The sequence below is a fragment of the Macaca thibetana genome, chromosome 4 (assembly GCF_024542745.1).
Source record: "Macaca thibetana thibetana isolate TM-01 chromosome 4, ASM2454274v1, whole genome shotgun sequence".
Classification (NCBI taxonomy): Eukaryota; Metazoa; Chordata; class Mammalia; order Primates; family Cercopithecidae; genus Macaca; species Macaca thibetana.
Window position 1 is genome coordinate 42,929,600 of NC_065581.1, and position 26,913 is coordinate 42,956,512.

Here is a 26,913-nt window from a genome sequence, read left to right on the forward strand (position 1 = left end):
TACCACCTTGCTAGCCTAAAGGAAGTAAGTATCACATATTAAGTGCTGACTATGGGGAAATCACTGCTCTGTTTTTAATCCTTGAAACAGTCCTGTGAGATGGGACAGTATGATCTCAATTTGCAGATCGAGTTCCACAAGGCTGAAGTTTGCCCACGATTCTGCTGAGAGAGATCCACGATCATCTTGCCAGGAAACAGTTCCAAGGATCCGAATCCAAGTTGGCCTGAATCCACAGGCCAAAGCACCCTCACTTTCTCCTATAATAGCTTGCATATTTACCAGCATCTAGCACTGTGATGGCTCAGTACACACTGGAATGAGTGAATGAAGAAATGAATGAACAAATGATTGGATCCCAGGTTGGTAAAGAAAACCTCTCAGCACACACAGAAAAGGTGGAGGATGGAGGCGGGGAGGAGATGTAAGAATAAATGGAAAATAAAACAAACAATCGTTGCATTACCACTTCCTCTGGGGCTGGGTCATGGTTTTTAACGGTGTGCAGCGGGCACATCCAGTGTGGTACAGGCACATCCACAAAGAGACACAAAGAGCTATTTATTTACTTCCTTTGAGGGGTAAATAAAGATCAGGTCAAAACAGGCTCCCCCAAACCGCCAGGGGGTCTTCCCCAGGTGTTGATGCAGCACTTGGCCTGGAGCAGTCACAGGTGGCCTCTGCTTGTGTGTCATCCCCGCCTTCCTTTACACTTGCGTGGGTCTGGCTCACAAGGGAGGCCCATGTGCAGTGGGGAGGTCGCGTAAGGGGAAGGGTGGCAGGGCAGGGCTTCCTCACCCCTCCGCCAGTGCAGCCAGGGCAGCAACATTTATACCCCCAAGAGAGATATGGGAGAGTCAACAAGTCGGATGGCGCTGGCCTAAGAGCTGGCTCCGGGTGCTGGACGCCCCATGCTGGGCCAGGCAGTAGATATCAGACAGCAAGATCCTGCAGGGATAGGACTAAGAGCGGGACCATGTAGGGGTACAGTCAATCTTCATTATTCATGGAGTCTGTATTTGTGAATTTGCCTCCTTACTAAAATTTGTGACCCCGAAATCAATACTTGAGGTGCTTTGTCATCTTTCACAGACATGAGCAAAGCCATGAAAAATTTGAGTCACCCAACATGCATGTTCCTAGCTGAGGTGGGACAGGGCAGTGCTCTGCCTGTTTCAGCTCTCGTAATGTAAACAAGTGTCCTTGTCATAGTCTACTTAGTACCACCTTTTCTGCATTGCTGGCCTTTTTGTTGATTTCCCTGTTTAAAATGGCCCCCAAGCCTAGGGCTGATGTGCTGGCGAATGTTTCTAAGTACAAGATGACTGTATGCGCCTTACAGAGAAAATACATTAGATCAGGTTTGAGCATGAATTATCGTGCTATGGGGCATGAGTTCAATGTTAATGAGTCAACTATATATTCAATAAGGTGTCTTCAAAAAGAAACACACAGAAAACAAAGTTATGTATCGATTAGTTGATGAAAATCTTGTGACCAGGGACTCATAGAAACCTAACCCTGTATTTCCCCTAGGAGCAATGGGCCAGTATTCACCAGTTCGGAGGTCGTGGTGACTGTACAGAATATAACTGGTGAGAATAGTGAGAACTGGTAGTATTTAAATATTATAATAACTACGGCAGCCGTATCCTTTGGGTACCTTTCAATGCCGGTCTGCATCTACTCATCCATCCACCACCTATCATCTATTGAACACCCACTAAGTACAAAATCCAGCACTAAAAGCAAAAGAATACAGGATGCAAGCAGGGCCCTGACCCTGCCACTGACCATCTTAACTGTACAATGGCGGAATCTGTAGGTTAAGACTGGCTCTGAAGGTTTTATACTTTTATTTGGCCTAGATCCCTAGGTTGATATACTAGCATTGGGGCCTAAAAGTTTTGCCAATGTTTACATCAGGCAAACACCTGTGTCACAGTAACAGCCTAATGCATACACTTACTAGGGTCAGGCTCTGCTCTGAGTGCTGTATGTGCATAAAGCCTCCTAACAACTCATGTAATCCTTCTAATAGCCCTGTAAGGTGGATACTATTATTATCTCCAATTTACAGATAAGGTCACTGAAGCACAGAGAGGTTAAGAATTCACTCTGTGGCCAGGTGTGGTGACTCACGCCTGTAATCGCAGCACTTTGGGAGGCCAGGGCGGGTGGATCATGAGGTCAGGAGATCTAGACCATCCTGGCTAACACGGTGAAACACCATCTCTACTAAATATACAAAAAATTAGCCAGGCATGGTGGAAGGCGCCTCTAGTCCCAGCTACTTGGGAGGCTAAGGTAGGAGAATGGCGTGAACCCAGGAGGAGGAGCTTGCAGTGAGCAGAGATCACGCCACTGCATTCCAGCCTGGGTGACAGAGCAAGACTCAGTTTCAAAAACAAAAACAAAAACAAAAAACGAATTCATCCCAATAACACTGCTGGTGTGTGGAAGAAGCAGAGGGGTTTATGCATCTCCAGTGACATGGAAGGAGAACTTGCATCTTGTGAGGCTCTCAGTCTGCCCTCAGTGATGAGAGGGTCCCTCTCCTTAGCCATGCCACTGGCACTGTTCAGTAGCAGGAAAGCATGAAGTGACACTGGGAGGCTGGGGCCAATCAGAAGTCCAGGCAAGCAGGCCAGGCATGGTGGCTTGCACTTGTAATTCCACCATTTTGGAAGGCTGAGGCGGGTAAATCACCTGAGAGTAGGAGTTTGACACCTGCCTGGACAACATGGTGAAACCGTCTCTACTAAAAATTCAAAATTGGTCGGGCGCGGTGGCTTATGCCTGTAATCCCAGCACTTTGGGAGGCCAAGGCGGGCGGATCACCTGAGGTGGGGAGTTGAGACCAGCCTGACCAACATGGAGAAACCCCATCTCTACTAAAAATACAAAATTAGCTAGGGTGTGATGGCACATGCCTGTAATCCCAGCTACTAGGGAGGCTGAGGCAGGAGAACCCCTTGAATCTGGGAGACGAGGTTGCGGTGAGCCAAGATCGCGCCATTGCACTCCAGCCTGGGCAACAAGAGCGAAACTCCATCTCAAAAAAAAAAAAAAAAAAAAAAAATTAAGGGGCCGGACGCAGTGGCTCATGCCTGTAATCCCAGCACTTTGGGAGGCCAAGCAGGGCAGATAACCTGAGGTCAGGAGTTTGAGACCAGCCTGACAAATATGGAGAAACCCAGTCTCTCCTAAAAATACAAAATTAGCTGGGCGTGGTGGCACATGCCTGTAATCCTAGCTACTTGGGAGGCTGAGGCAGGAGAATCACTTGAACCCCGGAGGTGGAGGTTGCAGTGAGACGAGATCACACCACTGCACTCCAGCTTGGGTGGCAGAGCGAGACTCCGTCTCAAAAAATAAAGTCAAATAAAATAAAATAAAAAAGAAGTCCAAGGAGGAAAGCAGGGCCTGCATGAGGCCATGCCGTGGGGAATAAAGTGAGAGTGGCCCATGCACGCAGGCAGACGGAAGGTCTGGGATCTAACTGTGAGAGGAACAGGGAGCCCGGCAGCTCTCCGAGCAGGCCAGGGCACGGGGGCCTCTCTTCCAGCAAGGCCAAGAGAGGCCCAGGAAGCAAAGTCCTAGGGAGAGGCCTGAGACACCAAGGTCTCACAGAGGAAGTGTCTCCACAGAGATTTCCAACGGCCACACCACCTTTTTTCCTGGAGCAAAGAGACGTAGTTGCTGAACTGGGGCTGTGGGTAATGGGAAGAAGGGGAAGGGGAGATCCCATTCAACCTGGAACACTGGAGAGACAGCTAGAGTTGGAGGAGGGGTGAGTGAGGACATCTCCCCTCAGCTCACAGAAGAAGTAATATACCTCACGAACTGAGAAAAGTCAGATTCCACGCCTGGTGTGAAAGGGAAGTGAAACCGTACCTCCAATGCTCCACTGCCCTCCCCTCCAGCACCCTGGCCCATCCTGCACCCGGGCCGCCCCAGGATGGCGGGCTCAGAGGTGAGGGCCTATCAGATGTGTTCATGGGCTCCCTTAGGGCCTTTTAAGCCCTGAGTCACAAGGGTGGCTCTCTCAGAGCTGTGATGGCCTGGTCTCTCCTCCCCAGGGAGGCAGAAAGGGAACTGGGGAAAACAAGGCTTATAAGCTACAGAGGTAAGGGACTGTGCCCATTTTCTTTCCTCTTTCACACACATGGAACATGGTACCCAGTGTATCCATGGTAAGCACTTAATAGACACTGAGTGGATGAGCGAATCAATGAGTGAGTAAATGAAGGAGTCAGCACTGGACCCACAAGGCTGCCTGTCAGCCTCTAGCCACATGGAGATTCCCACCTCCAGAGAAGAGCTCCACTATATATGTTCCCCAAACTCCCTGTCAGCTAAATGTGACATATGACCAACTGGTGACCAAAGGGATAAGCCATCTGTCAATTGTTAGGTCACGTTTGAAAATAAGCCTCTTTTCCCCCTATTTTTGACAAACTTTGACTTCCCTGCCTCAACCCTGCTCACATTACATTTGACCTTCTCAATCACCTCTCTAAGGGATGGGGACGTGACCCTCCTCTACCTCATCAGAGAACAGCACAGACCATCCTCCTCCCTGCCAAGGGGAACATATGGTGCTCCTCAATGACCCTCACCCTGATCCTACAGGGTGCTCCTGGGAGAAAGGTTCCATGATGACCTCCAAGGGTCTTCTGGTCAGGGTGAGGGAGAATCAGACCCTCCACCTTTGACCAGAAGGGAGGGAGTCCAGCGTGAGGGCATTAGCCAAGGGGGTTCTGGCCCCCTGCTCTAGGCCCCTCACAAAAAGAAGTCCAGCTGGGAACATTCTTCTCCCAGCAGGTCCCCATAGGAAAGCCATCCTTGCCCACATGACACGGGCTCCCCATCCCCTTCTCATCTAGATCTCATGGCAAAGATTGCCAACTGTCCCCTAAAATCCACTTTCCCTTCTTGTACCTTTGGGACTAGAAGCTTCACTATGTATGTTCCCCAAACTCCCTGTCAGCTAAGTGTGGCATGTGATCAGCTGGTGACCAAAGGGATGTCATCTGGCAACTCTGAGGTTATGCTCTGAAAAGGAAGGGCAGTGCCTTTTCTTTCTCGTAACTTTCCTCCCTCCCCACTGGGGGCTGACGGACCCAGCAGCCATGGTGGTATGCCACCTCCCACATGCAAGGGCACAGGAGGGGCTTGGGCCCTCAATACCGTTAAGGGGTCAGATCACTCACCCAGATTTGTATGGGAGAAATTTCCATTTTGTTAAGCCACTCTTGTTGGAGTGCGTGTTACAGCAGCCTAACATCCCCTGGTGCCTATCCCAGCCCATTCTTTGGTGCCAAGATGCTGACTGCTAAAGGCGTGTGCAAGGGGCCTTGTCCTCATCCATGTCTCCAGCCCTTCACCTCCATCAGGCCAGCTTCCCAGGTGTCAGAGTGCCTTCCAAGTGGTTAAGACACCCCGACTCCACCCCCAACTAATGCCAAATGAGGCCGGAGGTGAATGTCTCTCTCACGATACCCAATTTATTCCTCCCTCGAACTGACCATTTCTCAACGCATATCTCCTTCCCTGCTCAGGAAACCACCGTACTTAGGCCAACCCATCCTATGGGGAAAGTGGTAAGGAGGGCAGAAAGTATGTGGGTTCACGCCAGAGCCCAAATCTCCTCCCTACTGCTCACAAGCTATGTAACCCTGGACAGATCTCTTAGCCTCTCTAAGCCTCAGTTTTGTTTTGCTTTGTTTTGTTTTTGTCTTTGTTTGTTTTGTTTTGAGACAGAGTTTTGCTCTTGTTGCCCAGGCTGGAGTGCAATGGCACGATCTCGGCTCACGGCAACCTCCGCCTCCAGGGTTCAAGCGATTCTCCTGCCTCAGCCTCCCAAGTAGCTGGGATTACAGGCTCCCGCCACCATACCCAGCTAATTTTGTACTTCTAGTAGAGGCGAGGTTTCTCCATGTTGGTCAGGCTGGTCTCAAACTCCCGACCTCAGGTGATCCGCCCGCCTTGGCCTCCCAAAGTGCTGGGATTACAGGTGTGAGACACCACGCGTGGCTGCCCATTATGAAATGGGGATAAAAATTGCTTACAGGCTTGTGGAGAGAAGATTACAAACTTGTAAAGTCCCTAGCACTGTGCCTGGCAATGTGGTAGGTGCTCACTAAATCGTGGCTGCTATTACTATGGTGCTAAGTATGGGAATACTGAGGATACAGCTGGAGAAGAGACCTGATGACCTCCCTGGTAAAGGGTAGCCAGGGAGGGAGTGGAAGAGAGAGCTGGGGAAAGGAAACTGTGGCCATAAAGAGGAAGAGAGAGGCAGAGCTGGAGGTGACATCAGGGGAGAGAGAAGAGTGGGTTCGGCGATGACCACACTAGGCGAGGTGTGGAGAGCACAACTGTGCTATCAGCTGCCTCCAGCTCAGACAATTCCTGTGCCCATCTCACTTTTGTCTGCCCATCGCCTCTGCCGGGTTGGACAACCTTACCACCACAGTCACTGTTGCCACACTGTCAGCTGCTATTTCTTGCCTCATCTTCCTTCCTGCTCATGATATGGCAGAAGGTGGCAAAGGAAGCAGCTGCCCTCCGCCAGCAATCTCCCTGCCCTTGAAGGCTGAAGCTGCCCACAGGCATGGGTAAGAGCTCAGGCTCCAGAGACAGACAGGCTGGGTTCCGTTCCCAGCTCTAGCACTTAGGAGCGGGGTGACCTCAGCAAGGGAGATGACTCGGCTAAAGCTTCAGTTTCCTCATCTGCACAGTAGGGATAACAGGGCTGTTGAGAAGAAGGAATGAGATTATGCGTGGTAAGCACCCAGCCCAGCACAATGTCTGGCACACAGCAAGTGTTCAATACAAGTTCGTGTTTGCTATTATCAAGGCCAAATAGGTTTGTGACCTGTGCAGCCACACAGGGTCCCATGCTCAGGAGGGTCCCAAACTTGGTTAATGCTCTGTCACCACCATCTTGAAACTCTTTTTATTGTTTTTTTTAAGAGACAGTGTCTCACTCTGTTGCCCAGACTGTAAGATGGCAGTGGCATGATCATAGCTCACTGCAGCCTTGAACTCCTGAGTTCAAGTGATTTTCTCACCTCAGCCTGCTGAGTGCTAGGAATACAAGCAGTCACCACCAGCTATTTTATTTTTTATTCTTTTTTTTTTTTTTTTTTTTTGTAGAGACAGGGTCTCACTATGTTGCCCAGGCTGGTCTCAAGCTCCCGGCCTGAAGAGATCCTCCCGCCTTTGCCTCCTAAAGTGCTGGGATTACAGGCATGAGCCACCGTATGCAGCCTTGAAATTCTTCCTAATTTTTGAACAAGGGCCCTGCAAACTATGTAGCTAGTCCTGGCTATTATTGACATATATTTACTGAGTCTGTTGGCTGGCAGTGGCTATAGAAGGGGAGACCTGTCCAGTAGTTTAAGATGTGGGACATTAGAGGGCCTTGGGAGCCTCAAAGGAGGGATTTAAATACAGTGATGTGGGGCCATGCCAGGTTGCCAGCAATTAGAGACTAAGAGGGCAGTGAGATCCCCACACATACTCTCATTGGGGCCAGGCACAGTGGCTCATGCCTGTAATCCCAGCACTTTGGGAGGCCGAGATGAGCAGATCACCTGAGGTCAGGAGTTTGAGACAAGCCTGACCAACTTGGTGGAACCCCATCTCTACTAAAAATACAAAATTAGCCAGGCATGGTGGCACATGCCTGTAATCCCAGCTACTTGCGAGGCTGAGGCAGTAGAATGGCGTAAACCCGGGAGGCGGAGCTTGCAGTGAGCTGAGATCCGGCCACTGCACTCCAGCCTGGGCGACAGAGCGAGACTCCGTCTCAAAAAAAAAAAAAAAAAAAAATCCTCTCACTGGGCACTGGGGGTAGATGGGGGTGCCCTCCCTGCAGACAGCCAGGACAATGGGCAGCCTCTGGAATGCAGCATGCCTCGCTATTTCAACCATTCTCCCACCAAGGGCAAAGATGTGCAGTGTACCTGAGGCAGACACTCACCCATCTGCCCTGTGGGTCCAATCCTCTGTGCACCCAGGACACAAGCCATGCACAAGCTCAGGAATACACGTGTGTCCACAGAGGCCTACATCTTCAGGTATGGAGGGACACATGGTAAACCAGTGCTGCCCCATAGCCCCTAGGTGCCCAGGTCCAGCTGGGTCTTGCCTCTCAGGTTGGAGCTGGTATGGGGGTAGCACAGAGGAAGGGTGCTCACTATACTTGTGGTGGCCTGAGGGGTTGGTCCAGCTCCAGGAGATAGAAAATATCTGCTCCTTCTCTTAAATGTTAAATCCCAGGGTAGTATGTCTAGAAATATGGGGTGTTTGGGGCAGTGACTTGAACCCTCAGGAGACATGGAGCCTTCCGGCGGTTCTCTGGAGCTGGGGGTACCCCCAGACACTATGAGGAGGCTATGATGAGGCATGACCTCCCAGAGCTGTGCAGAGACCACCTCAGGAGGCACATCTGGTACCTGCTGTCTGTCTCCCCTACTGGACTGTGGGCTCCTGGAGGGCAAGGCCCACCCACAGTGAGAATGACCAGATATGCATAGACCCGGCCTCCAGGACCACTCTACTGTCTCCTCCCATGCCCCAGGTCCTGCCTCGCCTTCCCCAGACTTGCCACCATGGCCTGGCCCTCTTGTATTCCCAGGCCTTCCAGGAGTGGCCCAGGGGAAGAGTCTGAGGGTGGCCCAGCCCGGCAGGTGGAGTCCAGCCTGGATGAGGCCCCTTTCCATCCACCTCCGGCCACCTGTCCTGAGTACTCACTCCTTCCAGACAGCTGGAGAGCAGCCCCAGAGCCTCTGGTTCAGGGGACTGGGGGAAGGAAGGCGGCTCTAAGGGAGCTGAGCCAAGGCTGGAGGGGAGGCCCCTGGAGCGGGTGGGAACACTGAGTGTGCACAGATGGGGGTGGGGTGCAGGAAGGCACTTGGGAGAAGTGGGAATTGGGGGTGGGGTCAAAGAGTGGAATGTGGAGCTCGTTCTCCTGGGGGCACAGCTGTTTATTCTGATCTCCCTCTTCAGCTGCTGCATGTTCCTTATCTTGGGGCTCAATCCAGACTCCACCTCCTCCTCTGTTGCTGAGCTGCCGAGGCAGACTCTATGGGAGACTTCCTGCTCTGGCCGCCTTAGTTCCCCGCTACAGCCTGCTAAAAGGGACAAGGGGGAAAAGCAGGCCTCAAAAAGAAATGTGTGCTCCACTTCAGACCCGTTCTGTGGGTTCAAGGGGGCTTGAAGCTGAGTCATGTGCCCCCTCACCTGACTTCACCCACCCCTAACTGCCGTGACAACGGGGGCCAGTCACCCCAGAGTCACCTGGATACTTCACAACTTTACTGGTGGCGCAGGACTTGCAGGGCTGGCAGATAGTGCAGGCTTATTGGGAACATGGGGCAGAGGCTGCTGTGACCTCACAGGGTACTGCTCTGGGCCTTCACACTGTACTCCTTCCTGCCAACTTTGCACTTGGCACCTACTGTCCCCAGTGAGATGCTATGAAAGTAAGAAGACTGATTTTCCAAATACTTATGGAAACACAACTCATGACATGTTTTTGATTTTTCATGAACAGTTCAAAAAGTGAAAACAGCACTAGAGAAACAAAACTCCTTTAGTTCTGCTCCCCCAACAAATAACCACTGTTAACACTGTGGTATATTTCCTTCAAGTCTGTGTGTGTGTGTCTAAAATATATAGTTGTAAATATATGTACAATTTTGCATCCTGATTTTTCCCTTAACGTTACCATATAATTTTCTTTTTTTTTTTTTTTTTTTTTTTTTTTTTTTTTTTTTTTTGAGACGGAGTCTAGCTCTGTTGCCCAGGCTGGAGTGCAATGGCCGGATCTCAGCTCACTGCAAGCCCCGCCTCCCGGGTTCACGCCATTCTCCTGCCTCAGCCTCCCGAGTAGCTGGGAGTACAGGCGCCCGCCACCTCGCCCGGCTAATTTTTTTTGTATTTTAGTAGAGACGGGGTTTCACCGTGTTAGCCAGGATGGTCTCGATCTCCTGAACTCGTGATCCGCCCGTCTCGGCCTCCCAAAGTGCTGGGATTACAGGCTTGAGCCACCGCGCCCGGCCACGTTACCATATAATTTTCATGTTACCACATATATTTTGCAACTGACTCTTTTTTTTTTTTTTTTTTTTTTGAGACAGAGTGCAACAGCGCAATATCAGCTCACTGCAACCTCCGCCTCCTGGGTTCAAGCGATTCTCCTGCCCCAGCCTCCTGAGCAGCTGGGATTATAGGCACGCATCACACCTGTCTAATTTTTTGTATTTTTAGTAGAGATGGGGTTTCACCATGTTGGTCAGGCTGGTCTCAAACTCCTGACTTCAGGTGATCCACCTACCTTGGCCTCCCAAAGTTCTGGGATTACAGGGGTGAGCCACTGCACCTGTCCAACTCTTTTTTAAGAGACGAGGTCTTGCCCTGTCACACAGGCTGGAATGCACTGGTGCCATCACAGCTCACTGTCACCTCAAACTCCTGGACTCAAGCGATTCTTCTGCCTCAGCCTCCTGGGTAGCTAGGACTACAGACACATGCCACCAAACCTGACTATTCTTTTTTATTTCTTGTACAGATGGGGTCTTGCTATATTGTCCAGGCTGGTCTTGAACTCCTGGTCTGAAGCAATTGTCCTGCCTTGGCCTCCCAAACTTCTGGGGGTTACACACGTGAGCCACCACACCCGGCTGACGAGGTTTTTTCTGCATTTAGAATAATTTAATTAGGACAGAGACTGGAAAGTGGAATTACCAAGGCAGAGGCCTGGCATCTTTTGGAGGCATTTGATTTCTTTTTTTTTTTTTTTTTTTTTTTTTTTTTTGAGACGGAGTCTTGCTCTGTGCCCCAGGCTGGAGTGCAGTGGCGCGATCTCGGCTCACTGCAAGCTCCGCCCCCCCGGGTTCACGCCATTCTCCTGCCTCAGCCTCCCGAGTAGCTGGGACTACAGGCGCCTGCCACCTCGCCCGGCTAATTTTCTTGTATTTTTAGTAGAGACGGGGTTTCACCGTGTTAGCCAGGATAGTCTCGATCTCCTGACCTCGTGATCCGCCCGTCTCGGCCTCCCAAAGTGCTAGGATTACAGGCTTGAGCCACGGCGCCCGGCCGGCATTTGATTTCAATACCTATGGCCAATGGGTTTCCGAATTTAGCACGTGAGAAGGCCACGAGCCGGGCATGGGCACGCCCGCCTAGACTGCCATGTTAAGTATACCACTCATGGTAAGGTATCTTTTTATGTGCCCACATCCTGTTACCTTTGGTAGACTTTACTCTTCTTTGGCTGCTGGTTGTCCAGCCCCCTCCCTAACAGCACAGCCACTTCCCTCTGGGAGTTCCTTTTCCTCTACTGTAAATCCAGCAGCCAGGCTGCCTCACCTGCACCACAGAAACCTACCCATTTCCACCATGCGCAAACTGGCAGAGGTAACAGCCAGCTGCCCTCATCTCCCTATAGTTATCTCTTTCGAGCCCCTGGCACTTTGTCCATTTCCAAGCCTGGTTCTGCAGCCTTCCTAGTGAGTCTATGAGTTTCTGACCTTCTTCTAATACATTCCCTTCGCCTTACATTAGTCAGTCCACTTCTGTTGCTAATAGAACTTTGAGAGTGATGCCTCCCCAATTTAGTGCTTTTTAAATGGCAAGTCTTTTTTTTTTTTTTTTTTTTTTTAAGACGGAGTTTCACTCTTGTCGCCTAGGCTGAAGTGCAATGGCACAATCTTGGCTCACCACAACCTCTGCCTCCTGGGTTCAAGCGATTCTCCTGCCTCAACCTCCCAAGTAGCTGGGACTATAGGCGTGCGCCACCACGCCCGGCTTTTTGTAGTTTTAGTAGAGACGGGGTTTCACCATCTTGTCCAGGCTGGTCTCGAACTCGTGACCTCATGATCCACCTGCCTCAGCCTCCCAAAGTGCTGGATTACAGGTGATGGCAGTCATTTTACTGTTTCATGAAGTCATGACCAGCACGTTTTAAAAATGAAACGGCAAAACAGAATTTTAAAACGTCAGAAGTATATCAACTGTGGCCAGAGTAAGTATTGTTTAGTGAGTCTTGTTTTATAATATATTGGCCAGGTGTGGTGGCTCACACCTGTAATCCCAGCACTTTGGGAGGCTGAGGCGAGCGGATCACCTGAGGTCAGGAGTTCAAGACCAGCCTGGCCAACATGGTGAAACCCCGACTCTACTAAAAATATAAAACTTAGCCGGGTGTGGTAGTAGGTGCCTGTAATCCCGGCTACTTGGGAAACTGAGACAGTAGAATCGCTTGAACCCAGGAGGCGGAGGTTGCAGTGAGCTGAGATCGTACCATTGCATTCCAGCCTGGGTGACAGAGTGAGACTCCATCTCAAAAAAAAAAAAAAATATATATATATATATATACACACACACACACACACACACAGATGTGTGTTTGTATGCATGTGTATAAAATGGGCTAAAATTAAAACATTTCAGCTGGGTGCGGTGGCTAATACCTGTAATCCCAGCACTTTGGGAGGCTGAGGTGGGTGGATCACCTGAGATCAGGAGGTTGAGACCAGCCTGACCAACATGGAGAAACCCTGTCTCTACTAAAAACACAAAATAATTATCTGGGCATGGTGGCACATACTGTAATCCCAGCTACTTGGGAGACTGAGACAAGAGAATCACTTGAACCCAGGAGGTGGAGGTTGCGGGGTGAGCCGAGATCACACCATTGCACTCCAGTCTGGGCAACAAGAGCGAAACTCCATCTCAAAAAAACCAAAAATTTAAAATATTTCTACGCTGGGTATGGTGATTCATGCCTATAATCCCAGCACTTTGGGAGACGAAAGTTAGAGGATCACTTGAGGTCAGGATTTTGAGACTAGCCTGGGCAACATAGCAGAGACACTGTTGCTACCAAAAAAATTTTTTTAATTATCCAAGTATGGTGGCATGCACCTGTAGTCTTAGTTACTAGGGAGGCTAAGGTGGGAGGATCATTTGAGCCCAAGGCTGTGGTAAGCTATGATTGCACCACTGCACCCCAGCCTGGACTATAGAGCAAGACCCTGTCTTCTTTTATTTTTTGAGATGCATCCTCGCTCTTGTTGCCCAAGCTGGAGTACAGTGGTGCGATTTCAGCTCACTGCAAACTCTGCCTCCTGGGTTCAAGCAATTCTCCTCCCTCAGCCTCCCTAGTAGCTGGAATTACAGGTGCCCGCCTTGTAATTCCTGACCTCAGGTGATCCACCTGCCTTGGCCTCCCAAAGTGCTGGGATTACAGGCGTGAGCCACTGTGCCCAGCCGACCCTGTCTCTCTCTTTTTTTTTTTTTGAGATGGAGTCTTGCTCTGTCGCCAGGCTGGAGTGCAGTGGTGTGATCTCGACTCACTGCAACCTCCGCCTCACGGGTTCAAGCGATTCCCCTGCCTCAGCCTCCCAAGTAGCTGGGGCTACAGGCTGGTGCCACCACGCCCAGCTATTTATGTGTGTATTTTAGTAGAGATGGGGTTTCACCTAGTGATCCGGCCACCTCGTCCTCCCAAAGTGTTGGGATTACCAGCATGAGCCACTGCGCCTGGCCGACTCTGTCTCTTAAACAAATTTTTTTTTCTAGTTTTGAAAAACATTGCCCTAACTGAACTTAAGTTACTTGAGAACAAAGAACAGAGCAATCCTTCCTAGATGTTTTTTATATTTCTCCTCAAATCTTTAGTACCTAGAAAAATATACCTCCTTGCCAAGAGTGCTATATTTCAAGGTCCACCCATTATTTCCCCCCATTCATAGGCTGATACCTTTCCCTATTCTTCAGTTAATGATACTTAATGGTAATGGCCATCTTTTCCTCCTGGTTTTAAAACTTGTTAATGCAACCAATATTCTGCCAGTCATCCAGGCTGGAAGTTCAAGGGTAGTCCCTGATTCCTCTCATTCATGCACTTCCTGGAGCACAGGGCCTATTAGGAGAGAAGGAATGCAAGCAGCAAACTACAGCACAGGGCAACCTACTCCATTGCGGAAGCATGCATGGTGCCTCACGGGGGAAGGGCAGAGGACTCTTCAGATCTTCCTACCAAATAATTACTAATTTCCATTGCTTCTACTTTCAAAATAGTTTCCCAGATCACCCCCTTGTTTCCATTTCTACTGGCGTCACCCTAGTTTCTTTTCTTTTTTTTTTTTTTTTTGAGCCAGAGTCTCACTCTGTCTCCCAGGCTGGAGTGCAGTGGCGTGATCTCGGCTCACCGCAACCTCCACCTCCCGGGTTCAAGCAATTCTCCTGCCTCAGCCTCCCAAGTAGCTGGGATTACAGACACCTGTCACCACGCCTGGCTAATTTTTGTATTTTTAGTAGAGATGGGGTTTCACCATGTTAGCCAGGCTGGTCTTGAACTCCTGACTTTGTGACCCACCCACCTCGACCTCCCAAAGTGCTGAGATTACAGGCGTGAGCCATCGGGCCTGGCCTAAAATTTATTATTTATTTATTTATTTATTTTTGAGACAGAGTCTTGCTCTGTCACCCAGGTTGGAGTGCAGTGGCCCAATGTTGGCTCTTTGCAACCTCTGCCTCCCGGGTTCAGGCGATTCTCCTGCCTCCGCCTCCCAAGTAGTTGGGATTATAGGCGTGTGCCACCACGCCCAGCTAATTCTTGTATTCTAGTAGAGTTGTGGTTTCACCATGTTGGCCAGGCTAGTCTTGAACTCCTGACCTCAAGTGATCCATCTGCCTCAGCCTCCCAAAGTGCTAGGATTACAGGTGTGAGCCACCATGCCTCGCCTAAAAATTATTTTTTTATATATATATATTTTTTTAATTTTTTTTTTGACACAGGGTCTCCCTCTGTCACCCAGGCTGGAGTGCAGTGGCACAATAACTGCTCACTGCAGCCTCTACCTCCCAGGCTCAAGCAATCATCCCACCTCAGCCTCCTCCTGGTCTACAGGCGCACACCACCAAGCCCGGCTAAGTTTTGGGTCTTTTGAAGAGACAAAATTTTGCCATGTTGTCCAGGCTGGTCTCCAACTCCTGGGCTCAAGTTATCTGCCCGCCTTGGCCTCCCAAAGTGCTGGGATTACAGGCATGAGCCACTGTGCCTGGCCGGTCCTCTCTTTTCTAATGAGATACCTGCCTGAGGCCAGATTTTCTTCATATATATTAATGAAAACATACTGCAACAGATTGAATCAGAAACTGATATGATAATCCAGCTGCCTTCTATTAAGTCAGGCATTAACGAGATTTCCAAAAACGTAAACAAGGCTATACTTCTCATTATTTTTGTTTTGGAAAATAGTTTTCATTTTTAAAAAAATACAATGCTTATGGGTTTTTTTGTTTTGTTTTGTTTTGAGAGGGAGTCTTGTTCTGTGGCCCAGGCTGGAATGCAGTGGCGCGATCTCGGCTCACTGCAAGCTCCGCCTCCTGGGTTCACGCCATTCTCCTGCCTCAGCCTCCTGAGTAGCTGGGACTACAGGCACCCGCCAACACACTCGGCTAATTTTTTTGTGATTTTTAGTAGAGACGGGGTTTCACTGTGTTAGCCAGGATGGTCTCGATCTCCTGACCTCGTGATCTGCCTGCCTCAGCCTCCCCAAAGTTCTGGGATTAAAGGAGTGAGCCACCTCACCCGGCCATTGTGTTTCCTTTTTTTTAGATGGAGCCTCACTCTGCCCCCAGGCTGGAGTGCAGTGGCATGATTTTGCCTCACTGCAACCTCTGACTCCCTAGTTAAAGCGATTCTCCTGCCTCAGCCTCCCAAGTAGCTGGGACTACAGGCACGCACCACCACACCCAGCTAATTTTTGTATTTTTAGTAGAGACGGGTTTCACCATGTTGGCCAGGATGGTCTCGATCTCCTAACCTCGTGATCCGCCTGCCTCGGCCTCCCAAAGTGCTGGGATTACAGGTGTGAGCCACCGTGCCCGGCCAAAAAAAATACAATGCTTATGTTAACATGCAATGAGTTTCTTATTGTTACTTTAAATAAATTAATATTTAAAATTTCTCATATCAATTTTTTATTAGAAACAAAATATCAACAGGTATAGGGAGGGAGAAGTCAAAAGCTTATATTATTTATTCCAGGGAATGCCATGTCGGGTGCGCCTATTAATAGGTATAGCCTAAAAAACAAAAGTCCTGGCCAGGCGTGGTGGCTCACACCTGTAATCCCAGCACTTTGGGAGGCTGAGGCAGGCGGATCATGAGGTCAGGCGTTCGAGACCAGCCTGACCAACATGGTGAAACCCCGTCTCTAATAAAAATACAAAAATTAGCCAGGTGTGGTGGCATGCACCTGTAATCGCAGCACTTTGGGAGGCCGAGGCGGGCAGATCGTGAGGTCAGAAGTTCAAGACCAGCCTGACCAAAATGGTGAAATCCTGTCTCTAATAAAAATACAAAATTAGCCGGGCATGGCCACACGTGCCTGTAATCCCAGCTACTCAGGAGACTGAGGCACGAGAATCGCTTGAACCCAGGAGGCAGAGGTTGCAGTGAGCCAAGATCGCACTATTGCACTCCACCCTGGGCAACAGAGTGAGACTGCATCTCAAAGAAAAAAAAAAAAGTTCTTTGGGATCCTCAAAAATTTTTCAGAATGTAAAGTGGTCCTGAGATCAGAAAGCTTAAAAATTGCTGCAGTAGACCTAATATGTTAGTCTCTAAAATGCCCAATTCCAAGCCTGGTTATCCAGTTCTTAGTATTCTTTACTCTTATTCATATTTTTACCTCTCAGTTCCATTGTGTTCCTGGATTTTTTTAACTATATAAGGGCAGGGTGCAGTGGCTCACATCTGTAATCCCAGCACTTTGGGTGGCCGAGATGTGCAGATCGCTTGAGCCCAGGAGTTCAAGACCAGCCTGTGCAACATGGCAAAACCCTGTCTCCACCAAAAATACAAAAAATTAGCTGGGCATGGTGGCTTGTGCCTGTGGTCCCAGATACTTGGGAGGCTGAGGTAGCAGAACTGCTTGAGCCCAGGACGCAGGAGCGGCAGTGAGTTGAGATTGTGCCACTACACTCTAGCCTGGGTGACAGAGTGAGACCCTATCTCAACTTTAAAAAAAAAAAAAATGCAAGAAGTGGTCATATCAAAAGTAATTATTGTTCTATAAATAATAGTGATTATAGAAATAACCACTAGTTGTTTTAGAAATAAGAAATAATCAGTAATACTATAGAAAAAGAATAAGAAATGTCTAATAATTGACATAGAAATAACATAAAAAATTATAATATGGCCTTCAGTAAAAAACTCAGAACATTCAGAAGAGTAAAAAAATCCAAAAGCAACCACCATTTAAAACTGCTCTGGAATAATTTCTCATCTAATCCATTCCTCTTTTATCTCCTCAAATGGCACCTTTGAGAATAAATCCTGGTAAACCCATGCAAAAGCTACCACTCCTTTCTCCAGATTCCCACAGCACTGTAGTTGAAACCTTTCTTGAGGCCCAGCTAGACCATAAAAGTATGCATACTGAATTCCTAAATGCGTATATTTAACAGTCATAAATTCAATTATATCTACTAGAAGAGACACCAACCAACCACAGAAACCTATGTACTATTTATATGATGTGATCCCTTCACCCAGGCTCAACATAATGCTTAACCAAAGACCAGATCCTGTGTTCCAACAAACACTGGCCATGCTGGGGAATCTTAAGAGATGGAAGAGAACGTAAAAATCATGTATCCTGTGTTTTATGAGCAGTCTCTTTAAAATAGAGACTTTAACAGTAACTTTGATGTGTGTCTTGTTTTTACCCTGACTTTGAACCCAACACTGCGTCCAATGTGGCTCCACTCCATGAAGAATGGAAAGTGTATGGTTCCAAGGCCTCTGAGACTCACAGATGTTGGATGAATATACCAGGTGACTGAGCCCAGGAGTCCTCAACCCATGTAGTCCTGTCCTCTGGACAGGGTATGTGGCATCCCCTCTGGGCCAGAGCTGCCACCCATTGCTGGGTGAAGGCCTTGGGTGTCACTTGAAGGCCATGATGAGAGGTCCTGCACTAGGACCCAGCTGAACCACCCCTTCCAGACTTACGCTCTCAGCTGCTGTCCTAATCCCACACTCCTCCCAAAGCCTGAGTCTCATACAAGAGCAAGGAAAGGAAAATGAGCGTTGGAAGGGGAGCTGGAGGAAATGCTTGTTTGCACCATTGCACAGTTGGGGTGGCTGTGGTTGGGCTGATTCAACCAGAGCTCCCCAGATAGGTTAGGGCCCAGCCCCACCTAGCAGAGCTCACATTCACCACCACCCACTCCTGTTTCCGGGCCGTGTGTGATACCTGACCTTCCTGCTGCGGCAGGGCTGGGGCACCCTTGCTCCTTACCTTCCACCTTCTCGGCTTAGTGGACATCCTAAAGCACTGGCCAGAAGGCACTGGGGGATCCAGGATGCTCTGGGCTTGCCCGGGGGGGATTCGTGTCAACACCATCACACCTCCATGCATCCCTGCATGTCATGCACACAGGCAGTCAGGGGCCTACCGGTCTGCTCTACTAGTCCTGAGACTGTACACAACAATGTCTCAACAGGGAACCCAGTGTAATCTCACACTTGCCCTGGTAGGTGGATACACATGTGCACACACATGTGTGCAATATACACAGTATGCATGAAAAGTCTGAGCGGGGCACAGTGGCTCACGCCTGTAATCCCAGCACTTTGGGAGGCTGAGGCGGGTGGATCACCTGAGGTCAGGAGTTTGAGACCAGCCTGGACAACATGATAAAACCCTGTCTCTACTAAAAATACAAAAATTAGCTGGGCGTGGTGGCAGGAGCCTGTAATCCCAGCTACTCGGGAGGCTGAGGCAGGAAAATCACTTGAACCTGGGAGGTGGAGGTTGCAGTGAGCTGAGATCACACCATTGCACTCCAGCCTGGGCAACAGAGCTAGACTCCGTCTCAAAAAAAAAAAAAACAAAAACAAAAAAAAGAAAAGTCTGACTGAGGTCAGAGTTATTTCAGCCATCAGGCTCTCAATATGACCAGCTGTATGACTTTGGACTAGATACTTAACCTCTATGCCTCAGGGGCTTTATCTGCAAAATAAAAAACCTTGGCCAGGCGCAGTGGCTCATGCCTGTAATTCCAGCACTTTGGGAGCTGAGGTGGGTGGATCACGAGGTCAGGAGTTCAAGACCAGCCTGGCCAACATGGTGAAACCCCGTCTCTACTGAAAATACAAAAATTAGCTGGGTGTGGTGGTGGGTGCCTGTAATCCGAGCTACTCAGGAGGCTGATGGAGAGAATTGCTTGACCCCAGGAGGCGGAGGTTGCAGTGAGCTGAGATCGTGCCACTGCACTCCAGCCTGGGTGACAGAGCAAGACTCCATCTCAAAAAACAAAAAACAAAAAACCCTCATAGGATATGTTTGTGAGAAACAGCTGAGAAATTGATTAATAAATATCCATACTTATTATAAACTGACTTACGTATAAATGGCATACAGGATATGGCAGCACTTATAGCAGCCCCTGGCACATGGAAGTGTCGTGTAAAGATGTGCTATTATCATCACCAACATCTTGAGTGCCATGTGTCTGGGAACACATGAGGATTCAGAGCAAAGCCACACAACAGATTCCCACAAGAAGCACCACAAATGACTCCTAGAACCTGTGTCAGAGGAAAGGCAGGGAAGAAACGGGGGAGGTAAAACTTTCTGAGGACCACCCAGGAGGAACCCAGCTCAAGTCCAGTGACTGTAAACAAAGTTTTAAGAACCCAAGAGGCTGGGCCCAAGCCGGAAAAGGCTGTACCCTTGGAGATCAAGGGATGTGAGAGAAAAACTCAGCCGGGTCCTAGAGGTAGAAATCAAGTCAATTTGAAGAAAAAACGGAGTTCCCCCTAGGACCAGCAGGTACCAGCTGACTGGAAAGAAGGAACAGAAGGCCTGGAGAAACTAGAATGTTCTATGCCCTGGCCTACGCTCAGTCACCCAGTACATCTGAGGGCTTGTAACCCCAAGATCCTTTCTCACTGAGATGAAAATAGATGCCACATTTGAAGAGTCTCCAAGTTTGTGGTTCTACAGCAGACACTGCTTACAGAAAAGACAATGGAACTGGAAAGGAAAAGGCGGCCTTGCATCGTAGGGCCTGCTGCCGGGAGGAAACAGCACTCCTCCCTCTATAATCCAAAGATGGCTTTGTGATAGCCACTTGCCAGAGTAGAATAAACCTCCCCTGGGCCTTATTCCCAGTGGATTCCACAGCACCCAGCATGACAGAGCTTAACAAACCAGAGTTTAAGACTTTGCAAATAATAAACAAATGTCTTCCCAGGGACAAGCAGACTGGGGGCCCTCTGCACCTCATGGTCCTGCCCCTGGCTGGTCCTCCCTCCTCCAGCTGGAGCCCAAGTTGGAGCTCAAGGTCTGCATCTGTCTGAGGCCCCTGCTCCAGTTTCCTTTCCCAGAACTCAGGGACCTCAGGGGAGGGGGCAGGGAGGAACAGCAGAGAGGGAAGAGAACAGAGAACAAGAGGGAGGGTGAGTTGGAGCAGAAAAAGCTGGGGCCAGAACTGGGAGTTTCTGGGACAGCCCCAGCTTCAAATATTCTGTCCAACTGTCTGACCACAGGCCATAACTGTGGACAATTTTTATTTTAGAAAAGAGGGTAACATGAAGCCATAGGTGGGATGGTGAGGAAAGAAACCAGGGCTGTCTCTTGGGATCTAGATGGCCCCATGTCCACCCTGAGGACCTCCACCTGGGAGACGATGATGCCCGTGATATGCTGATAATGACAGCAGCTATCACTCAAAGGACATATGGCCTGCCCACCACTCAGCAGAGCTTTGTGTGCACTGCCTCATAATCTTATGGAAATGTAGGCTTGGAAGTGTTTTTTTTTTTTTTTTTTTTTTTTTGAGATGGAGTTCTGCTCTTGTTACCCAGGCTGGAGTGCAATGGTGCGATCTCGGCTCACTGCAACCTCTGCCTCCTGGGTTCAAGCGATTCTCCTGCCTCAGCCTCCTGCGTAGCTGGGGTTACAGGCATGCACCACCATGCCCGGCTAATTTTGTATTTTTAGTAGAGACGGCGTTTCTCCATGTTGGTCAGGCTGGTCTTGAACTCCTGACTTCAGCTGATCCGCCTGCCTCAGCCTCCCAAAGTGCTGGAATTACAGGAATGAGCCACTGCGACTGGCCGGAAGTCTTAATCCTGCAGTCTCTGTGCCTCCCCTGTGCCTCAGTTTCCTTATGCGTAAAAAGCAGAATAATAATGCCTCCCTCATGGTCTGCTGGGAGGATGTAAAAAGATACTTGACATACAGTAGGTATTCAACTAATACTGGTTATTATTAATTCTCACAATTACCCAGAGAGGTGGGGCTTATATTTATGCCCATTTTACAGACAAAGAAAATTTCACATAGCCAGAAAGGAGCTGAGCTAGGACTTGAAGTGGGGTGGTTTGTCTATGAAGAACAGGCGCTCTCGACCACTCCATGACAGATGGCACAGATTAGTGGTTACATGCACAAACGTTACAGCCAAGTGGCTGAGTCAGACTTCCAGCTCAGTCACAGATGGGCTGTGTGTACGGAAGCAAGCTGCTAGACCTCTCAGTACCTTGGTTTGCTCACCTGCAAAATGGGTGTCTCTGGCCAGGCACAGTGGCCCATGCCTGTAATTTCAGCACTTTGGGAGGCCGAGGCAGGAGGATTGCTTGGGCCCCGGAGCGCAAGACCAGCCTGGGCAAAAGGGCGAAATCCCATCTCTGCAAAAAATTAGCTGAGCATGCCGGGCGCGGTGGCTCACACCTGTAATCCCAGCACTTTGGGAGGCCGAGGCAGGCAGATCACGAGGTCGGGAATTCGAGACCATCCTGGCCAACATGGTGAAACCCCATAAAAGATCCAAAAAATTAGCTGGGCGTGGTGGCGGGTGCCTGTAATCCTAGCTACTTGGGAGGCTGAAGCAGGAGAATCACTTGAATCTGGGAGGCAGAGATTGCAGTGGACCAAGATCGTATCAATGCATTCCAGCCTGGGCAACAGAGTGAGATTCCGTTTCAAAAAAATAATTAAAAATTAGCTGAGCATGGTGGCGCCACGCCTGTGGTCCCAACTACCCGGGAGGCTGAGATGGGGGGATCATCTCTGCCTGGGAAGTCAAGGCTGCAGTGAGCCGAGATCACGCCACTGCACTCTAGCCTGGGCGACAGAGTAAGACCCTGTCTCAAAAAAATCAGGGTGTCTTTGCTCATTCTGGGCTCTGTCTCTGTGTCCCTGGAGGCCCAGTGGCTCTGTGCCTCTGTAAAGGTCTGAGGGGGCAGCAAGCAGATCTGGGCCAAGGATGGAGGTACCAGCAACCCTCTCCTTCCAGAGATAACCCCTCAGCCCTCACCTCAGGAACGGCTGTCCTGGGGAATTTCATCCAGGATGGGAGAACTGGTCAGGCCACTGAGTGCAAATAGTTTCAGAGAGGTGGGGCTCTTGAGGCCCCTTCCGGGAGATGACACAGGTATGTCCTTTGAAGAGCATAAATGGCCATGCCACATTAGTTACCCTGCTGGTTCACAGGGCCGTTGGCCTTGCCCTCTGCTCTGGACACATGGGGCCCTCTCTCTCAAAGAGAAAGGACAGTCAGGAAGGGGAAAGAGAAGATGTGGAAGGAATCCCTGACCTGGGGACGGGTATATGCCCCAGAGGCGGAGGCCTGCACATTCTGGCTGGAGCCTGGACAAGACAGAAGAGCACCTTTTATGGGGGCTGTGCTGGGTCAAAAGCAGTTCTCTGGGCCCCAGTGTGTAAATAGCTGGTGATGGGCTGGGAGCAGAAGCCCCTTGAAACCAGTCAGTGCCTGGAGAACCCCGCAACGCTCTTCACCCAATCCAGCCACACCGGGGCGACACACTGGGCAACAGCCCCACCTGGTGGACGATCAGGGACTACAATGGGCCAGGGAGTACGGGAGAGCAAAGAATGACAAGAAGAGGAAAGCAGGGGAAAAATCATAGCAAGGGGTTTACAGGCAAAGGGGCTTTGAGGTCGTCTTGCTGGCAGAGGCCCCTCTTACAGCATGCGCTCTAAGCCCCATGTGTTAGAAAGTTCTATGTTTTTTGAAAATCTGCCTCCACCAGTCCTGCTAACCCCCTACTTCAAGGCTTGCTAGGGCAACCTTTTAAATATTTGCATACAGCTACAGTATCCCTCCTAAATCTTCCCCTTTGGTGCAGCCTTCCAGAGTTTGACCTGACCTCTCACCTCCTGCATCTTTTTTTTTTTTTTTTTTTTTTTTTTTTTTTACTTGGCTATCCTTTCTTTCTTTCTTTTTTTTTTTTTTTTTTTTTGAGACGGATTCTCACTCTGTCACCCAGGCTGGAGCGCAATGGTGCGATGTTGGCTTACTGCAACCTCTGCCTCCCGGGTTCAAGCGATTCTTGTGCCTCAGCCTCCTGAGTAGTTGTGATTACAGGCGCATGCCACCAGGCCCAGTTTTTTGTTGTTGTTGTTGTTTTGTATTTTTAGTAGAGATGGGGGGGTTCACCATGTTGGTCAGGCTGGCCTCGAACTCCTGACCTCGTGATCCGCCCGCCTTGGCCTCCCAAAGTGCTGGGATTACAGGCATGAGCCACCGTCCCCAGTGGTTATCCCTTCTTAAATACATTAACTTCCAAGGAATCACTTCCAATTCTATCCCTCTTCCATACCAGCAGCAGCATTTTTAAAATCCCTTTATATTTCAGCCTCCCTGTCTCAGTGTTTGATATACTAGGAAAGTCAATGCTCAGATTGAGAGTTAATTCATGAGTAAAAAGCCTAGACTTTGAAATCAGATAGAACCTTGTTCAAGTCCAGGCTCTGCCACTTACTAGCTAAATCACTTTGAGCAAGTTTGCCTTTCTGAGCCTCAGTTTCCTATCCGCAAATTGGAGATAGAGGTGTTTACTACCTAGAGTTGTGGTGAATAAATATTAAATAAGACAGTACAGGTAAAACACCTAAGGACAGCTCCTGCAACACCATTCAGCTCCTAAGGGGCAATTACAGCCACATTCCTCTGAGTTTAAAGGTTGTAGGGAATGCTCTGGGGAAGAGAAAAGTGAAGGGGCCAAAGAAGGAGAAGAGACTTTCTGGAATTAGCCTTTCTCAACCAGCAGATGGGTAACTTGTTCCAATCCCATTTCTAGCAGTGTCTGTTGCCACCCCTAGGAAGGGGCAGGCCTTGACAGCTCTTTGAAACTTGAGGATTTAAAATTTAAATGTCTTTGAGGGCAAGATAAACACACCTACTGCTCAGCAGGGAAAGGGAAACTTGGCAGGGGCCCCAGAACTTTCCCCACCCCCAGCCCTCCCTAAACTTCCTCTTGTGGTTTTTCAAGAGTACAACCTGTTCTCCACAGCCAAGCCAGTGTCTGGGGCAGGGGGCCAGGGCGTGCCAAGGGCTCCGCTGCACCCCACCCTACCAGCGAGCGAGGGAGGAAGGTGCATGCGTGGGAGAAGAGCAGCATGGAGGTTTATCATTCTTAAGGTTCACATCCTGCTTACCCGTATTCTCAGTGCAGCCACCCTCTACCCAGTTCCCACCCTTGACTCCCAGCATCAATACCCCTGTCCCCAACACACACTCCTTTCTCAAAGACAGATGCACGAAGTGTAGGCAGAAAGGGACCACCTCAAGGCCTCCCCAGACCTGTGGGGAAGGTCCTTGTAAGAAATTTAAAAGCATTTCAGAAAGAAGGTGGAAAAGGGGCTGGAATCCATGGACACTGTCCTGTGCCCTTGCTTGCATCACCAGCATTATCCCAGCCTGTCTGGAGGGACTGGGTAGGATACACGGATGCAGCTTTGGAAGCAGGAGCTGTGGGAAAGAGAGGTGTGAGCATCTTAAGCTTGCACCCACTCCTTAGCCATCTTCCTTACTCAGCTACCAAGCTGGAATGCACATCTAGAATGTGAGCATCTCTGCTATTCTTAATTCCCAACAAAAGAGGTGTCTTAGTTTGCAGATTCTGGCACATCACGTCCAAGTTGAGAAGTTCTTTCTTGAATATAATCTTAGTTCATTCCTCTTGGTTTATTCACATTCCCCCTTTCCCTTTGAGTGAGGCTTACACAGGGGAAAACATTCATACATTTGTGTGCACGCACGCACACACACACACACACCCATCAGGAAAGGATACCAGTTCTGTGCAGTTCCCACAACCCTATTCCAGGCCTGCTGGGCTCACTGTAAACAGTACCAGCCCCACGGCTCAGGTAACAGATGGCTGTATCATCCAAGATACAGGACCACAGACTCCCTTTAGGAAACTCCTAAGTTCCTGGCTCAAGTACACATTTTATGTGGTCAGTGAAGGAGGCAGGCTAGCCTAATGGTTAAGAATAAAGCCTCCCAGCTGGGCGTGGTAGCTCATGCCTGTAATCCCAGCACTTTGGGAGGCTGAGGCGGGTGGATCACGAGGTCAGGAGATCGAGACCATCCTGGCTAACACGGTGAAACCCCGTCTCTACTAAAAATACAAAAAATTAGCCGGGCATGGTGGTGGGCGCCTGTAGTCCCAGCTACTCAGGAGGCTGAGGCAGGAGAATGGCGTGAACCCAGGAGGCAGAGCTTGCAGTGAGCCGAGATCGCACCACTGCACTCCAGCCCGGGCGACAGAGCGAGACTCCGTCTCAAAAAATAAATAAATAAATAAATAAAGCCTCTCAAATCAAGTGACCTGGGTTTAAATCCCAGCTCTGCCATTTGTTTCTTGTGTCTGAAGGAAGATTACTTATCTCCAGTGCCTGCGTTTCCTCGTCTATAAAATGGAGAGAATCCTAATGCCTACCTCGTAGGACTGTATTAGGAGGTTTAAATGAGATATGATCTCTAAGTCACTTAGAAGAGTACCTGACAGTGTTATGTAACTGTTAGCTAGTATTCTGAGCCCTTGAGGGAAGACGGAAGGGGAAGTCGTAAGGAGAAGATACTTGGGACCATGGAGGTCATGATCTCAATGACTGGCATAGACTAGGACTCTGCTAGAATTATCAGAGAAGCTTTCAGTGTTAAGTTCCAGGCGGAAGAAACTGTGATTTGATTACCATGACATCCCCAACAGCTATGGGAATAGCCTGTGCAGATGGAGTATGGCCACAGCAAATGGGTGCTGAATGAATTAATAAATTGGTGTGTCAGTCATTTCCCAAAGGAGCCCCGGAATTGAACGGCCAGAAGAATCTGTGAGGAAGCAAAGGGAGATCCACTTCTTCATCCATGTCTGGTCCCAAAGAGAAATGAGGTGGTAGGCAGAGGGCAAGGACTCGTCAGAGGAAACGGTCTCAGAGTCCAGCGATGGGGAGGGGGTGCCCAGGATTGTGTGGACTGTCACATCACCCCCAGGTGGACCCTCCCAGCTGCACCCAGCTGGGAATTCCTGGGTTCTTGGGACCCAGCCCAGAAAATTGCCTTTTCTGGGACTCATCCTGTTCATCCCCTTGATGCTTAGACAGTGGATTAAAGGGAGCGGGAATTGTTTCTGGGTTGCCCCTATATTCCAGTGTCCAACACCACAGCTGGGATTCAATCCAGCTCTGTGGAATAAGTGCCCCCAAAGACTTCTATGCTTTTCATCCTTCTGAATCGAACTCAAATGTCCTTTTCTCTCTAAAGCCTTCCCAGTCACCCCAGCCAGTGCACTTGACATCTATGTCTGTTCTGTGATCCATATTAGCTGTGGATAAATAACATCATTGCACCCTCAGCATTCCATATAATGCCAGGCACATAGTGGGTGTTCAACCAATGCAAATGAATAACTTAATGCTCCCTTAATAACAGCAACCAATGTATTCAGTTATTCCTCTTGTTGACACTTCAAGAGACACAGAGGAGGCTAAGATCATCACCTATGTACCAATCAGACACCACTGAGGGGTTCCTCCCTCCAGTTTCACCCCGGTG

At 49.4% G+C, this 26,913-nt stretch overlaps 1 protein-coding gene across 3 annotated transcripts in view; it reads right to left on the reverse strand.

The window, feature by feature from the left end:
- CCND3 (cyclin D3) overlaps positions 1-26,913 on the reverse strand; it is a 230,009-nt gene that overhangs the window by 98,553 nt on the left and 104,543 nt on the right. The window lies entirely within an intron of this gene.